The sequence below is a fragment of the Hemitrygon akajei genome, unplaced genomic scaffold (assembly GCF_048418815.1).
Source record: "Hemitrygon akajei unplaced genomic scaffold, sHemAka1.3 Scf000081, whole genome shotgun sequence".
Classification (NCBI taxonomy): Eukaryota; Metazoa; Chordata; class Chondrichthyes; order Myliobatiformes; family Dasyatidae; genus Hemitrygon; species Hemitrygon akajei.
Window position 1 is genome coordinate 3,301,132 of NW_027331967.1, and position 19,371 is coordinate 3,320,502.

Here is a 19,371-nt window from a genome sequence, read left to right on the forward strand (position 1 = left end):
AGGACGACACACAAATATGCCATGAACCTGTATCTCTCCATATCCTCCGTGTCTCACTGGAATGTACCAATGCAGAACTCCATACAAATATGCCCTGAACCTGTACGCTCCAAAACCTACCTGTCACACTAGAACGTACCAATGAAGAAATCCGCACAAATATGCCATGAACCTGTATCCCTCCATATCTTCCGTGTCTCACTGGAATGTACTAATGCAGAACTCCACACAAATATGCCCTGAACCTGTACGCCTCCATAACCACCCTGTCTCACTGGAACGTACCAATGCAGAACTCCACACAAATATGCCCTGAAACTGTACCCTCAATATCCTCCGTGTCTCACTGGAATGTTCCACTGCGGAACACAACATAAATATGCCCTGAACCTGTACCCCTCCATAACCTCCCTGTCTCACTGGAATGTACCAATGCAGACCTCCACACAAAAATGCCCTGAAACCGTACCCCTCCATAAACTCCCTGTCTCACAGGAACTTACCATTGCAGAACTCCACATAAATATACCCTGAAACTGTACCCCGCCATAACCACCCTTTCTCACTGGAACGTACCAATGCAGAAAAACACACAATTATGCACGGAACATGTATACCTACATAACCTCCCTGTCTCACTGGAACGTACCAATGCAGAACTCCACAAAAATATGCCCTGAACCTGTACGCTCCAAAACCGACCTGTCTCACTGGAACGTAGCATTGAAGTACTACACACAAATATGCCATGAACCTGTATCCCTCCATATCCTCCGTGTCTCACTGGAATGTACCAATGCAGAACTCCACACAAATATGCCCTGAACCTGTAAACCCTCCATAACCTCCCTGTCTCACTGGAACGTACCAATGCAGAACTCCACACAAATATGCCCTGAAACTGTACCCCTCCATAACCTCCCTGTCTCACAGGAACGTACCAATACAGAACTCCACAAAAATATGCCCTGAATATGTACCCTCCATAACCTCCCTGTCTCAGTAGAATGTACCAATGCATAACTCCATACAAATATGCCCTGAACCTGTACCCCTCCATAACCTCCCTTTCTCACTGGAATGTACCAATGCAGAACTCCACACAAAAATGCCCTGAAACTGTACCCCTCCATAAACTCCCTGTCTCACTGGAACGTACCATTGCAGAACTCCACATAAATATGCCCTGAAACTGTAAACCTCCATAACCTCCCTTTCTCACTGGAACGTACCAATGCAGAAAAACACACAAATATGCACGGAACATGTACACCTACATAGCCTCCCTATCTCACTGGAACGTACCAATGCAGAACTCCACAAAAATATGCCCTGAACCTGTACCCCTCCATAACCTCAGTGTCTCACTGGAACGTACCAATGCAGAACTCCACACAAATATGCCCTGAACCTGTACCCCTCCATAACCTCCCTGTCTCACTGGAACGTACCAATGCAGAACTCCACAAAAATATGCCCTGAACCTGTACCCCTCCATAACCTCAGTGTCTCACTGGAACGTACCAATGCAGAACTCCACACAAATATGCCCTGAACCTGCACCCCTCCATATCCTCCGTGTTTCACTGGAATGTTCCAATGCAGAACTCCACAGAAAAATGCCCTGAACCTGCACCCCTCCATAACCTCCCTGTCTCACTGGAACGTACCAATGCAGAACTCCACAAAAATATGCGCTGAACCTGTACGCTCCAAAACTTACCTGTCTCACTGGAACGTATCAATGAAGTACTACACACAAATATGCCATGAACCTGTATCCCTCCATATTTTCCGTGTCTCACTGGAATGTACCAATGCAGAACTCCACACAAATATACCCTGAACTTGTACCCCTCCATAACCTCCCTGTCTCACTGGAACGTACCAATGCAGAACTCCACACAAATATGCCCTGAAACTGTAACCCTCCATAACATCCCTGTCTCACTGGAACGTACCAATACAGAACTCCACAAAAATATGCCCTGAATATGTACACTCCATAACCTCCCTGTCTCAGTAGAATGTACCAATGCAGAGTTCCATACAAATATGCCCTGAACCTGTACGCTCCAAAACCTACCTGTCACACTAGAACGTACCAATGAAGAAATCCGCACAAATATGCCATAAACCTGTATCCCTCCATATCTTCCGTGTCTCACTGGAATGTACCAATGCAGAACTCCACACAAATATGCCCTGAACCTGTACGACTCCATAACCATCCTGTCTCACTGGAACGTACCAATGCAGAACTCCACACAAATATGCCCTGAAACTGTACCCCTCAATATCGTCCGTGTCTCACTGGAATGTTCCACTGCGGAATTCCACATAAATATGCCCTGAACCTGTACCCCACCATAACCTCCCTGTCTCAGTGGAATGTACCAATGCAGAACTCCACACAAAAATGCCCTGAAACTGTACCCCTCCATAAACTCCCTGTCTCACAGGAACTTACCATTGCAGAACTCCACATAAATATGCCCTGAAACTGTACCCCTCCATAACCTCCCTTTCTCACTGGAGCGTACCAATGCAGACAAACACACAAATATGCACGGAACATGTACACCTACATAACCTCCCTGTCTCACTGGAACGTACCAATGCAGAACTCCACACAAATATGCCCTGAACCTATACCCCTCCATAACCTCCCTGTCTCACTGGAACGTACCAATGCAGAACTCCACAAAAATATCCCCTGAATATGTACCCTCCATAACCTCCCTGTCTCATTGGAACGTACCAATGCAGAACGCCACACAAATATGCCCTAAACCTGTACCCCACCATAACCTCCATGAAACATTGGAACGTACCAAATCAGAACTCCACAAAAATATGCCCTGAACCTGTACACCTCCATAACCTCCCTTTCTCACTGGAACGTACCAATGCAGAAAAACACACAAATACGCACGGAACATGTACACCTACATAACCTCCCTGTCTCACTGGAACGTACCAATGCAGAACTCCACAAAAATATGCCCTGAACCTGTAAGCTCCAAAACCGACCTGTCTCACTGGAACGTACCAATGAAGTACTACACACAAATATGCCATGTACCTGTACCCCTCCATATCCTTCGTGTCTCACTGCAATGTACCAATGCAGAACTCCACACAAATATGCCCTGAACCTGTAAACCCTCCATAACCTCCCTGTCTCACTGGAACGTACCAATGCATAACTCCATACAAATATGCCCTGAACCTGTACCCCTCCATAACCTCAGTGTCTCACTGGAACGTACCAATGCAGAACTCCACACAAAAATGCCCTGAACCTGCACCCCTCCATAACCTCCCTGTCTCACTGGAACGTACCAATGCAGAACTCCACAAAAATATGCCCTGAACCTGTACGCTCCAAAACCGACCTGTCTCACTGGAACGTAGCAATGAAGTACTACACACAAATATGCCATGAACCTGTATCCCTCCATATCCTCCGTGTCTCACTGGAATGTACCAATGTAGAACTCCACACAAATATGCCCTGAACTGTAAACCCTCCATAACCTCCCTGTCTCACTGGAACGTACCAATGCAGAACTCCACAAAAATATGCCCTGAAACTGTACCCCTCCATAACCTCCCTGTCTCACAGGAACGTACCAATACAGAACTCCACAAAAATATGCCCTGAATATGTACCCTCAATAACCTCCCTGTCTCAGTAGAATGTACCAATGCATAACTCCATACAAATATGCCCTGAACCTGTACCCCTCCATAACCTCCCTGTCTCACTGGAACGTACCAATGCAGAACTCCACAAAAATATGCCCTGAACCTGTACCCCTCCATAACCTCAGTGTCTCACTGGAACGTACCAATGCAGAACTCCACACAGATATGCCCTGAACCTGCACCCCTCCATATCCTCCGTGTTTCACTGGACTGTTCCAATGCAGAACTCCACACAAAAATGCCCTGAACCTGCACCCCTCCATAACCTCCCTGTCTCATTGGAACGTACCAATGCAGAACTCCACAAAAATATGCCCTGAACCTGTACGCTCCAAAACCTACCTGTCTCACTGGAACGTATCAATGAAGTACTACACACAAATATGCCATGAACCTGTATCCCTCCATATCCTCCGTGTCTCACTGGAATGTACCAATGCAGAACTCCACACAAATATGCCCTGAACCTGTAAACCCTCCATAACCTCCCTGTCTCACTGGAACGTACCAATGCAGAACTCCACACAAATATGCCCTGAAACTGTACCCCTCCATAGCCTCCCTGTCTCACAGGAACGTACCAATACAGAACTACACAAAAATATCCCCTGAATATGTACCCTCCATAACCTCCCTGTCTCAGTAGAATGTACCAATGCATAACTCCATACAAATATGCCCTGAACCTGTACGCTCCAAAACCTACCTGTCACACTGGAACGTACCAATGAAGAACTCCGCACAAATATGCCATGAACCTGTATCCCTACATATCCTCCGTGTCTCACTGGAATGTACCAATGCAGAGCTCCACACAAATATGCCCTGAACCTGCACCCCTCCATATCCTCCGTGTCTCACTGGAATGTTCCAATGCAGAACTCCACATAAATATGCCCTGAACCTGTACCCCTCCATAACCTCCCTGTCTCACTGGAATGTACCAATGCAGAACTCCACACCAAAATGCCCTGAAACTGTACCCCTCTATAAACTCCCTGTCTCACTGGAACGTACCATTGCAGAACTCCACATAAATATGCCCTGAAACTGTAAACCTCCATAACCTCCCTTTCTCACTGGAACGTACCAATGCAGAAAAACACACAAATATGCCCTGAACCTGTACCCCTCCATAACCTCCCTGTCTCACTGGAACGTACCAATGCAGAACTCCACAAAAATATGCCCTGAACCTGTACCCCTCCATAACCTCAGTGTCTCACTGGAACGTACCAATGCAGAACTCCACACAAATATGCCCTGAACCTGCACCCTCCATATCCTCCGTGTTTCACTGGAATGTTCCAATACAGAACTCCACAGAAAAATGCCCTGAACCTGCACCTCTCCATAACCTCCCTGTCTCACTGGAACGTACCAATGCAGAACTCCACAAAAATATGCCCTGAACCTGTACGCTCCAAAACTTACCTGTCTCACTGGAACGTATCAATGAAGTACTACACACAAATATGCCACGAACCTGTATCCCTCCATATCCTCCGTCTCTCACTGGAATGTACCAATGCAGAACTCCACACAAATATGCCCTGAACTTGTACCCCTCCATAACCTCCCTGTCTCACTGGAACGTACCAATGCAGAACTCCACACAAATATGCCCTGAAACTGTACCCCTCAATATCCTCCGTGTCTCACTGGAATGTTCCACTGCGGAACTCCACATAAATATGCCCTGAACCTGTACCCCTCCATAACCTCCCTGTCTCACTGGAATGTACCAATGCAGAACTCCACACAAAAATGCCCTGAAACTGTACCCCTCCATAAACTCCCTGTCTCACAGGAACTTACCATTGCAGAACTCCACATAAATATGCCCTGAAACTGTACCCCTCCATAACCTCCCTTTCTCACTGGAACGTACCAATGCAGAACTCCACACAAAAATGCCCTGAACCTGCACCCCTCCATAACCTCCCTGTCTCACTGGAACGTACCAATGCAGAACTCCACAAAAATATGCCCTGAAACTCTACGCTCCAAAACCTACCTGTCTCACTGGAACGTATCAATGAAGTACTACACACAAATATGCCCTGAAGCTGTACCCCTCCATAATCTCCCTGTCTCACTGGAATGTAGCAATGCAGAACTCCACACAAATATGCCCTGAAACTGTACCCCTCCATAACCTCCCTGTCTCACTGGAACGTACCAATACAGAACTCCACAAAAATATGCCCTGAATATGTACCCTCCATAACCTCCCTGTCTCAGTAGAATGTACCAATGCATAACTCCATACAAATATGCCCTGAACCTGTACGCTCCAAAACCTACCTGTCACACTGGAACGTACCAATGAAGAACTCCGCACAAATATGCCATGAACCTGTATCCCTCCATATCCTCCGTGTCTCACTGGAATGTACCAATGCAGAAATCCACACAAATATGCCCTGAACCTGTACGCCTCCATAACCACCCTGTCTCACTGGAACGTACCAATGCAGAACTCCACACAAATATGCCCTGAAACTGTACCCCTCAATATCCTCCGTGTCTCACTGGAATGTTCCACTGCGGAACTCCACATAAATATGCCCTGAACCTGTACCCCTCCATAACCTCAGTGTCTCACTGGAACGTACCAATGCAGAACTCCACACAAATATGCCCTGAACCTGCACCCCTCCATATCCTCCGTGTCTCACTGGAATGTTCCAATGCAGAACTCCACATAAATATGCCCTGAACCTGTACCCCTCCAGAACCTCCCTGTCTCACTGGAATGTACCAATGCAGAACTCCACACAAAAATGCCCTGAAACTGTACCCCTCCATAAACTCCCAGTCTCACTGGAACGTACCATTGCAGAACTCCACATAAACATGCCCTGAAACTGTAAACCTCCATAACCTCCCTTTCTCACTGGAACGTACCAATGCAGAAAAACACACAAATATGCACGGAACATGCACACCTACATAACCTCCCTATCTCACTGGAACGTACCAATGCAGAACTCCACACAAATATGCCCTGAACCTGTACCCCTCCATAACCTCCCTGTCTCACTGGAACGTACCAATGCAGAACTCCACAAAAATATGCCCTGAACCTGTACCCCTCCATAACCTCAGTGTCTCACTGGAACGTACCAATGCAGAACTCCACACAAATATGCCCTGAAACTGTACCCCTCCATAACATCCCTGTCTCACTGGAACGTACCAATACAGAACTCCACAAAAATATGCCCTGAATATGTACACTCCATAACCTCCCTGTCTCAGTAGAATGTACCAATGCAGAACTCCATACAAATATGCCCTGAACCTGTACGCTCAAAAACCTACCTGTCACACTAGAACGTACCAATGAAGAAATCCGCACAAATATGCCATGAACCTGTATCTCTCCATATCTTCCGTGTCTCACTGGAATGTACCAATGCAGAACTCCACACAAATATGCCCTGAACCTGTACGACTCCATAACCACCCTGTCTCACTGGAACGTACCAATGCAGAACTCCACACAAATATGCCCTGAAACTGTACCCCTCAATATCCTCCGTGTCTCACTGGAATGTTCCACTGCGGAACTCCACATAAATATGCCCTGAACCTGTACCCCTCCATAACCTCCCTGTCTCACTGGAATGTACCAATGCAGAACTCCACACAAAAATGCCCTGAAACTGTACCCCTCCATAAACTCCCTGTCTCACAGGAACTTACCATTGCAGAACTCCACATAAATATGCCCTGAAACTGTACCCCTCCATAACCTCCCTTTCTCACTGGAACGTACCAATGCAGAAAAACACACAAATATGCACGGAACATGTACACCTACATAACCTCCCTGTCTCACTGGAACGTACCAATGCAGAACTCCACACAAATATGCCCTGAACCTATACCCCTAAATAACCTCCCTGTCTCACTGGAACGTACCAATGCAGAACTCCACAAAAATATCCCCTGAATATGTACCCTCCATAACCTCCCTGTCTCATTGGAACGTACCAATGCAGAACGCCACACAACTATGCCCTAAACCTGTACCCCACCATAACCTCCATGAAACATTGGAACGTACCAAATCAGAACTCCACAAAAATATGCCCTGAACCTGTACCCCTCCATAACCTCCCTTTCTAACTGGAAAGTACCAATGCAGAAAAACACACAAATATGCACGGAACATGTACACCTACATAACCTCACTGTCTCACTGGAACGTACCAATGCAGAACTCCACAAAAATATGCCCTGAACCTGTACGCTCCAAAACCGACCTGTCTCACTGGAACGTAGCAATGAAGTACTACACACAAATATGCCATGAACCTGTATCCCTCCATATCCTCCGTGTCTCACTGGAATGTACCAATGCAGAACTCCACACAAATATGCCCTGAACTGTAAACCCTCCATAACCTCCCTGTCTCACTGGAACGTACCAATGCAGAACTCCACACAAATATGCCCTGAAACTGAACCCCTCCATAACCTCCCTGTCTCACAGGAACGTACCAATACAGAACTCCACAAAAATATGCACTGAATATGTACCCTCCATAACCTCCCTGTCTCAGTAGAATGTACCAATGCATAACTCCATACAAATATGCCCTGAACCTGTACCCCTCCATAACCTCCCTGTCTCACTGGAACGTACCAATGCAGAACTCCACAAAAATATGCCCTGAACCTGTACCCCTCCATAACCTCAGTGTCTCACTGGAACGTACCAATGCAGAACACCGCACAGATATGCCCTGAACCTGCACCCCTCCATATCCTCCGTGTTTCACTGGACTGTTCCAATGCAGAACTCCACACAAAAATGCCCTGAACCTGCACCCCTCCATAACCTCCCTGCCTCACTGGAACGTACCAATGCAGAACTCCACAAAAATATGCCCTGAACCTGTACGCTCCAAAACCTACCTGTCACACTGTAACGTATCAATGAAGTACTACACACAAATATGCCCTGAACCTGCACCCTTCCATATCCTCCGTGTCTCACTGGAATGTTCCAAATCAGAACTCCACATAAATATGCCCTGAACCTGTACCCCTCCATAACCTCCCTGTCTCACTGGAATGTACCAATGCAGAACTCCACACCAAAATGCCCTGAAACTGTACCCCTCCATAAACTCCCTGTCTCACTGGAACGTACGATTGCAGAACTCCACATAAATATGCCCTGAAACTGTAAACCTCCATAACCTCCCTTTCTCACTGGAACGTACCAATGCAGAAAAACACACAAATATGCACGGAACATGTACACCTACATAACCTCCCTATCTCACTGGAACGTACCAATGCAGAACTCCACACAAATATGCCCTGAACCTGTACCCCTCCATAACCTCAGTGTCTCACTGGAACGTACCAATGCAGAACTTCACACAAATATGCCCTGAACCTGCACCCCTCCATATCCTCCGTGTTTCACTGGAATGTTCCAATGCAGAACTCCACAGAAAAATGCCCTGAACCTGCACCCCTCCATAACCTCCCTGTCTCACTGGAACGTACCAATGCAGAACTCCACAAAAATATGCCCTGAACCTGTACGCTCCAAAACTTACCTGTCTCACTGGAACGTATCAATGAAGTACTACACACAAATATGCCATGAACCTGTATCCCTCCATATCCTCCGTGTCTCACTGGAATGTACCAATGCAGAACTCCACACAAATATGCCCTGAACTTGTACCCCTCCATAACCTCCCTGTCTCACTGGAACGTACCAATGCAGAACTCCACACAAATATGCCCTGAAACTGTACCCCTCCATAACATCCCTGTCTCACTGGGACATAGCAATACAGAACTCCACAAAAATATGCCCTGAATATGTACACTCCATAACCTCCCTGTCTCAGTAGAATGTACCAATGCAGAACTCCATACAAATATGCCCTGAACCTGTACGCTCCAAAACCTACCTGTCACACTAGAACGTACCAATGAAGAAATCCGCACAAATATGCCATGAACCTGTATCCCTCCATATCTTCCGTGTCTCACTGGAATGTACCAATGCAGAACTCCACACAAATATGCCCTGAACCTGTACGACTCCATAACCACCCTGTCTCACTGGAACGTACCAATGCAGAACTCCACACAAATATGCCCTGAAACTGTACCCCTCAATATCCTCCGTGTCTCACTGGAATGTTCCACTGCGGAACTCCACATAAATATGCCCTGAACCTGTACCCCTCCATAACCTCCCTGTCTCACTGGAATGTACCAATGCAGATCTCCACACAAAAATGCCCTGAAACTGTACCCCTCCATAAACTCCCTGTCTCACAGGAACTTACCATTGCAGAACTCCACATAAATATGCCCTGAAACTGTACCCCTCCATAACCTCCCTTTCTCACTGGAACGTACCAATGCAGAACTCCACACAATAATGCCCTGAACCTGCACCCCTCCATAACCTCCCTGTCTCACTGGAACGTACCAATGCAGAACTCCACAAAAATATGCCCTGAACCTCCACGCTCCAAAACCTACCTGTCTCACTGGAACGTATCAATGAAGTACTACACACAAATATGCCATGAACCTGTATCCCTCCATATCGTCCGTGTCTCACTGGAATGTACCAATGCAGAACTCCACACAAATATGCCCTGAACTTGTACCCCTCCATAACCTCCCTGTCTCACTGGAACGTACCAATACAGAACTCCACAAAAATATGCCCTGAATATGTACACTCCATAACCTCCCTGTCTCAGTAGAATGTACCAATGCAGAACTCCATACAAATATGCCCTGAACCTGTACGCTCCAAAACCTACCTGTCACACTAGAACGTACCAATGAAGAAATCCGCACAAATATGCCATGAACCTGTATCCCTCCATATCTTCCGTGTCTCACTGGAATGTACCAATGCAGAACTCCACACAAATATGCCCTGAATCTGTACGCCTCCATAACCACCCTGTCTCACTGGAACGTACCAATGCAGAACTCCACACAAATATGCCCTGAAACTGTACCCTCAATATCCTCCGTGTCTCACTGGAATGTTCCACTGCGGAACTCCACATAAATATGCCCTGAACCTGTACCCCTCCATAACCTCCCTGTCTCACTGGAATGTACCAATGCAGAACTCCACACAAAAATGCCCTGAAACCGTACCCCTCCATAAACTCCCTGTCTCACAGGAACTTACCATTGCAGAACTCCACATAAATATGCCCTGAAACTGTACCCCTCCATAACCTCCCTTTCTCACTGGAACGTACCAATGCAGAAAAACACACAAATATGCACGGAACATGTACACCTACATAACCTCCCTGTCTCACTGGAACTTACCAATGCAGAACTCCACACAAATATGCCCTGAACCTATACCCCTCCATAACCTCCCTGTCTCACTGGAACGTACCAATGCAGAACTCCACAAAAATATCCCCTGAATATGTACCCTCCATAACCTCCCAGTCTCATTGGAAAGTAGCAATGCAGAACGCCACACAACTATGCCCTAAACATGTACCCCACCATAACCTCCATGAAACATTGGAACGTACCAAATCAGAACTCCACAAAAATATGCCCTGAACCTGTACCCCTCCATAACCTCCCTTTCTCACTGGAAAGTACCAATGCAGAAAAACACACAAATATGCACTGAACATGTACACCTACATAACCTCCCTGTCTCACTGGAACGTACCAATGCAGAACTCCACAAAAATATGCCCTGAACCTGTACGCTCCAAAACCGACCTGTCTCACTGGAACGTAGCAATGAAGTACTACACACAAATATGCCATGAATCTGTATCCCTCCATATCCTCCGTGTCTCACTGGAATGTACCAATGCAGAACTCCACACAAATATGCCCTGAACCTGTAAACCCTCCATAACCTCCCTGTCTCACTGGAACGTACCAATGCAGAACTCCACACAAATATGCCCTGAAACTGTACCCCTCCATAACCTCCCTGTCTCACAGGAACGTACCAATACAGAACTCCACAAAAATATGCCCTGAATATGTACCCTCCATAACCTCCCTGTCTCAGTAGAATGTACCAATGCATAACTCCATACAAATATGCCCTGAACCTGTACACCTCCATAACCTCCCTGTCTCACTGGAACGTACCAATGCAGAACTCCACAAAAATATGCCCTGAACCTGTACCCCTCCATAACCTCAGTGTCTCACTGGAACGTACCAATGCAGAACTCCTACAGATATGCCCTGAACCAGCACCCCTCCATATCCTCCGTGTTTCACTGGACTGTCCAATGCAGAACTCCACACAAAAATGCCCTGAACCTGCACCACTCCATAACCTCCCTGTCTCACTGGAACGTACCAATGCAGAACTCCACAAAAATATGCCCTGAACCTGTACGCTCCAAAACCTACCTGTCTCACTGGAACGTATCAATGAAGTACTACACACAAATATGCCATGAACCTGTATCCCTCCATATCCTCCGTGTCTCACTGGAATGTACCAATGCAGAACTCCACACAAATATGCCCTGAACCTGTACGCTCCAAAACCTACCTGTCACACTGGAACGTACCAATGAAGAACTCCGCACAAATATGCCATGAACCTGTATCCCTCCATATCCTCCGTGTCTCACTGGAATGTACCAATGCAGAAATCCACACAAATATGCCCTGAACCTGTACGCCTCCATAACCACCCTGTCTCACTGGAACGTACCAATGCAGAACTCCACACAAATATGCCCTGAAACTGTACCCCTCAATATCCTCCGTGTCTCACTGGAATGTTCCACTGCGGAACTCCACATAAATATGCCCTGAACCTGTACCCCTCCATAACCTCAGTGTCTCACTGGAACGTACCAATGCAGAACTCCACACAAATATGCCCTGAACCTGCACCCCTCCATATCCTCCGTGTCTCACTGGAATGTTCCAATGCAGAACTCCACATAAATATGCCCTGAACCTGTACCCCTCCATAACCTCCCTGTCTCACTGGAATGTACCAATGCAGAACTCCACACAAAAATGCCCTGAAACTGTACCCCTCCATAAACTCCCTGTCTCACTGGAACGTACCATTGCAGAACTCCACATAAACATGCCCTGAAACTGTAAACCTCCATAACCTCCCTTTCTCACTGGAACGTACCAATGCAGAAAAACACACAAATATGCACGGAACATGTACACCTACATAACCTCCCTATCTCACTGGAACGTACCAATGCAGAACTCCACACAAATATGCCCTGAACCTGTACACCTCCATAACCTCCCTGTCTCACTGGAACGTACCAATGCAGAACTCCACAAAAATATGCCCTGAACCTGTACCCCTCCATAACCTCAGTGTCTCACTGGAACGTACCAATGCAGAACTCCACACAAATATGCCCTGAACCTGCACCCCTCCATATCCTCCGTGTTTCACTGGAATGTTCCAATGCAGAACTCCACAGAAAAATGCCCTGAACCTGCACCCCTCCATAACCTCCCTGTCTCACTGGAACGTACCAATGCAGAACTCCACAAAAATATGCCCTGAACCTGTACGCTCCAAAACTTACCTGTCTCACTGGAACGTATCAATGAAGTACTACACACAAATATGCCATGAACCTGTATCCCTCCATATCCTCCGTGTCTCACTGGAATGTACCAATGCAGAACTCCACACAAATATGCCCTGAACTTGTACCCCTCCATAACCTCCCTGTCTCACTGGAACGTACCAATGCAGAACTCCACACAAATATGCCCTGAAACTGTACCCCTCCATAACATCCCTGTCTCACTGGAACGTACCAATACAGAACTCCACAAAAATATGCCCTGAATATGTACACTCCATAACCTCCCTGTCTCAGTAGAATGTACCAATGCAGAACTCCATACAAATATGCCCTGAACCTGTACGCTATAAAACCTACCTGTCACACTAGAACGTACCAATGAAGAAATCCGCACAAATATGCCATGAACCTGTATCCCTCCATATCTTCCGTGTCTCACTGGAATGTACCAATGCAGAACTCCACACAAATATGCCCTGAACCTGTAGGACTCCATAACCACCCTGTCTCACTGGAACGTACCAATTCAGAACTCCACACAAATATGCCCTGAAACTGTACCCCTCAATATCCTCCGTGTCTCACTGGAATGTTCCACTGCGGAACTCCACATAAATATGCCCTGAACCTGTACCCCTCCATAACCTCCCTGTCTCACTGGAATGTACCAATGCAGAACTCCACACAAAAATGCCCTGAAACTGTACCCCTCCATAAACTCCCTGTCTCACAGGAACTTACCATTGCAGAACTCCACATAAATATGCCCTGAAACTGTACCCCTCCATAACCTCCCTTTCTCACTGGAACGTACCAATGCAGAAAAACACACAAATATGCACGGAACATGTACACCTACATAACCTCCCTGTCTCACTGGAACGTACCAATGCAGAACTCCACACAAATATGCCCTGAACCTATACCCCTCCATAACCTCCCTGTCTCACTGGAACGTACCAATGCAGAACTCCACAAAAATATCCCCTGAATATATACCCTCCATAACCTCCCTGTCTCATTGGAACGTACCAATGCAGAACGCCACACAAATATGCCCTAAACCTGTACCCCACCATAACCTCCATGAAACATTGGAACGTACCAAATCAGAACTCCACAAAAATATGCCCTGAACCTGTACCCCTCCATAACCTCCCTTTCTCACTGGAACGTACCAATGCAGAAAAACACACAAATATGCACGGAACATGTACACCTACATAACCTCCCTGTCTCACTGGAACGTACCAATGCAGAACTCCACAAAAATATGACCTGAACCTGTACGCTCCAAAACCGACCTGTCTCACTGGAACGTACCAATGAAGTACTACACACAAATATGCCATGTACCTGTATCCCTCCATATCCTCCGTGTCTCACTGGAATGTACCAATGCAGAACTCCACACAAATATGCCCTGAACCTGTAAACCCTCCATAACCTCCCTGTCTCACTGGAACGTACCAATGCAGAACGCCACACAACTATGCCCTAAACATGTACCCCACCATAACCTCCATGAAACATTGGAACGTACCAAATCAGAACTCCACAAAAATATGCCCTGAACCTGTACCCCTCCATAACCTCCCTTTCTCACTGGAAAGTACCAATGCAGAAAAACACACAAATATGCACGGAACATGTACACCTACATAACCTCCCTGTCTCACTGGAACGTACCAATGCAGAACTCCACAAAAATATGCCCTGAACCTGTACGCTCCAAAACCGACCTGTCTCACTGGAACGTAGCAATGAAGTACTACACACAAATATGCCATGAATCTGTATCCCTCCATATCCTCCGTGTCTCACTGGAATGTACCAATGCAGAACTCCACACAAATATGCCCTGAACCTGTAAACCCTCCATAACCTCCCTGTCTCACTGGAATGTACCAATGCAGAACTCCACACAAATATGCCCTGAAACTGTACCCCTCCATAACCTCCCTGTCTCACAGGAACGTACCAATACAGAACTCCACAAAAATATGCCCTGAATATGTACCCTCCATAACCTCCCTGTCTCAGTAGAATGTACCAATGCATAACTCCATACAAATATGCCCTGAACCTGTACACCTCCATAACCTCCCTGTCTCACTGGAACGTACCAATGCAGAACTCCACAAAAATATGCCCTGAACCTGTACCCCTCCATAACCTCAGTGTCTCACTGGAACGTACCAATGCAGAACTCCTACAGATATGCCCTGAACCTGCACCCCTCCATATCCTCCGTGTTTCACTGGACTGTTCCAATGCAGAACTCCACACAAAAATGCCCTGAACCTGCACCCCTCCATAATCTCCCTGTCTCACTGGAACGTACCAATGCAGAACTCCACAAAAATATGCCCTGAACCTGTACGCTCCAAAACCTACCTGTCTCACTGGAACGTATCAATGAAGTACTACACACAAATATGCCATGAACCTGTATCCCTCCATATCCTCCGTGTCTCACTGGAATGTACCAATGCAGAACTCCACACAAATATGCCCTGAACCTGTACGCTCCAAAACCTACCTGTCACACTGGAACGTACCAATGAAGAACTCCGCACAAATATGCCATGAACCTGTATCCCTCCATATCCTCCGTGTCTCACTGGAATGTACCAATGCAGAAATCCACACAAATATGCCCTGAACCTGTACGCCTCCATAACCACCCTGTCTCACTGGAACGTACCAATGCAGAACTCCACACAAATATGCCCTGAAACTGTACCCCTCAATATCCTCCGTGTCTCACTGGAATGTTCCACTGCGGAACTCCACATAAATATGCCCTGAACCTGTACCCCTCCATAAGCTCAGTGTCTCACTGGAACGTACCAATGCAGAACTCCACACAAATATGCCCTGAACCTGCACCCCTCCATATCCTCCGTGTCTCACTGTAATGTTCCAATGCAGAACTCCACATAAATATGCCCTGAACCTGTACCCCTCCATAACCTCCCTGTCTCACTGGAATGTACCAATGCAGAACTCCACACAAAAATGCCCTGAAACTGTACCCCTCCATAAACTCCCTGTCTCACTGGAACGTACCATTGCAGAACTCCACATAAACATGCCCTGAAACTGTAAACCTCCATAACCTCCCTTTCTCACTGGAACGTACCAATGCAGAAAAACACACAAATATGCACGGAACATGTACACCTACATAACCTCCCTATCTCACTGGAACGTACCAATGCAGAACTCCACACAAATATGCCCTGAACCTGTACACCTCCATAACCTCCCTGTCTCACTGGAACGTACCAATGCAGAACTCCACAAAAATATGCCCTGAACCTGTACCCCTCCATAACCTCAGTGTCTCACTGGAACGTCCCAATGCAGAACTCCACACAAATATGCCCTGAACCTGCACCCCTCCATATCCTCCGTGTTTCACTGGAATGTTCCAATGCAGAACTCCACAGAAAAATGCACTGAACTTGTACCCCTCCATAACCTCCCTGTCTCACTGGAACGTACCAATGCAGAACTCCACACAAATATGCCCTGAAACTGTACCCCTCCATAACATCCCTGTCTCACTGGAACGTACCAATACAGAACTCCACAAAAATATGCCCTGAATATGTACACTCCATAACCTCCCTGTCTCAGTAGAATGTACCAATGCAGAACTCCATACAAATATGCCCTGAACCTGTACGCTATAAAACCTACCTGTCACACTAGAACGTACCAATGAAGAAATCCGCACAAATATGCCATGAACCTGTATCCCTCCATATCTTCCGTGTCTCACTGGAATGTACCAATGCAGAACTCCACACAAATATGCCCTGAACCTGTAGGACTCCATAACCACCCTGTCTCACTGGAACGTACCAATTCAGAACTCCACACAAATATGCCCTGAAACTGTACCCCTCAATATCCTCCGTGTCTCACTGGAATGTTCCACTGCGGAACTCCACATAAATATGCCCTGAACCTGTACCCCTCCATAACCTCCCTGTCTCACTGGAATGTACCAATGCAGAACTCCACACAAAAATGCCCTGAAACTGTACCCCTCCATAAACTCCCTGTCTCACAGGAACTTACCATTGCAGAACTCCACATAAATATGCCCTGAAACTGTACCCCTCCATAACCTCCCTTTCTCACTGGAACGTACCAATGCAGAAAAACACACAAATATGCACGGAACATGTACACCTACATAACCTCCCTGTCTCACTGGAACGTACCAATGCAGAACTCCACACAAATATGCCCTGAACCTATACCCCTCCATAACCTCCCTGTCTCACTGGAACGTACCAATGCAGAACTCCACAAAAATATCCCCTGAATATGTACCCTCCATAACCTCCCTGTCTCATTGGAACGTACCAATGCAGAACGCCACACAAATATGCCCTAAACCTGTACCCCACCATAACCTCCATGAAACATTGGAACGTACCAAATCAGAACTCCACAAAAATATGCCCTGAACCTGTACCCCTCCATAACCTCCCTTTCTCACTGGAACGTACCAATGCAGAAAAACACACAAATATGCACGGAACATGTACACCTACATAACCTCCCTGTCTCACTGGAACGTACCAATGCAGAACTCCACAAAAATATGACCTGAACCTGTACGCTCCAAAACCGACCTGTCTCACTGGAACGTACCAATGAAGTACTACACACAAATATGCCATGTACCTGTATCCCTCCATATCCTCCGTGTCTCACTGGAATGTACCAATGCAGAACTCCACACAAATATGCCCTGAACCTGTAAACCCTCCATAACCTCCCTGTCTCACTGGAACGTACCAATGCAGAACGCCACACAACTATGCCCTAAACATGTACCCCACCATAACCTCCATGAAACATTGGAACGTACCAAATCAGAACTCCACAAAAATATACCCTGAACCTGTACCCCTCCATAACCTCCCTTTCTCACTGGAAAGTAGCAATGCAGAAAAACACACAAATATGCACGGAACATGTACACCTACATAACCTCCCTGTCTCACTGGAACGTACCAATGCAGAACTCCACAAAAATATGCCCTGAACCTGTACGCTCCAAAACCGACCTGTCACACTGGAACGTAGCAATGAAGTACTACACACAAATATGCCATGAATCTGTATCCCTCCATATCCTCCGTGTCTCACTGGAATGTACCAATGCAGAACTCCACACAAATATGCCCTGAACCTGTAAACCCTCCATAACCTCCCTGTCTCACTGGAATGTACCAATGCAGAACTCCACACAAATATGCCCTGAAACTGTACCCCTCCATAACCTCCCTGTCTCACAGGAACGTACCAATACAGAACTCCACAAAAATATGCCCTGAATATGTACCCTCCATAACCTCCCTGTCTCAGTAGAATGTACCAATGCATAACTCCATACAAATATGCCCTGAACCTGTACACCTCCATAACCTCCCTGTCTCACTGGAACGTACCAATGCAGAACTCCACAAAAATATGCCCTGAACCTGTACCCCTCCATAACCTCAGTGTCTCACTGGAACGTACCAATGCAGAACTCCTACAGATATGCCCTGAACCTCCACCCCTCCATATCCTCCGTGTTTCACTGGACTGTTCCAATGCAGAACTCCACACAAAAATGCCCTGAACCTGCACCCCTCCATAATCTCCCTGTCTCACTGGAACGTACCAATGCAGAACTCCACAAAAATATGCCCTGAACCTGTACGCTCCAAAACCTACCTGTCTCACTGGAACGTATCAATGAAGTACTACACACAAATATGCCATGAACCTGTATCCCTCCATATCCTCCGTGTCTCACTGGAATGTACCAATGCAGAACTCCACACAAATATGCCCTGAACCTGTACGCTCCAAAACCTACCTGTCACACTGGAACGTACCAATGAAGAACTCCGCACAAATATGCCATGAACCTGTATCCCTCCATATCCTCCGTGTCTCACTGGAATGTACCAATGCAGAAATCCACGCAAATATGCCCTGAACCTGTACGCCTCCATAACCACCCTGTCTCACTGGAACGTACCAATGCAGA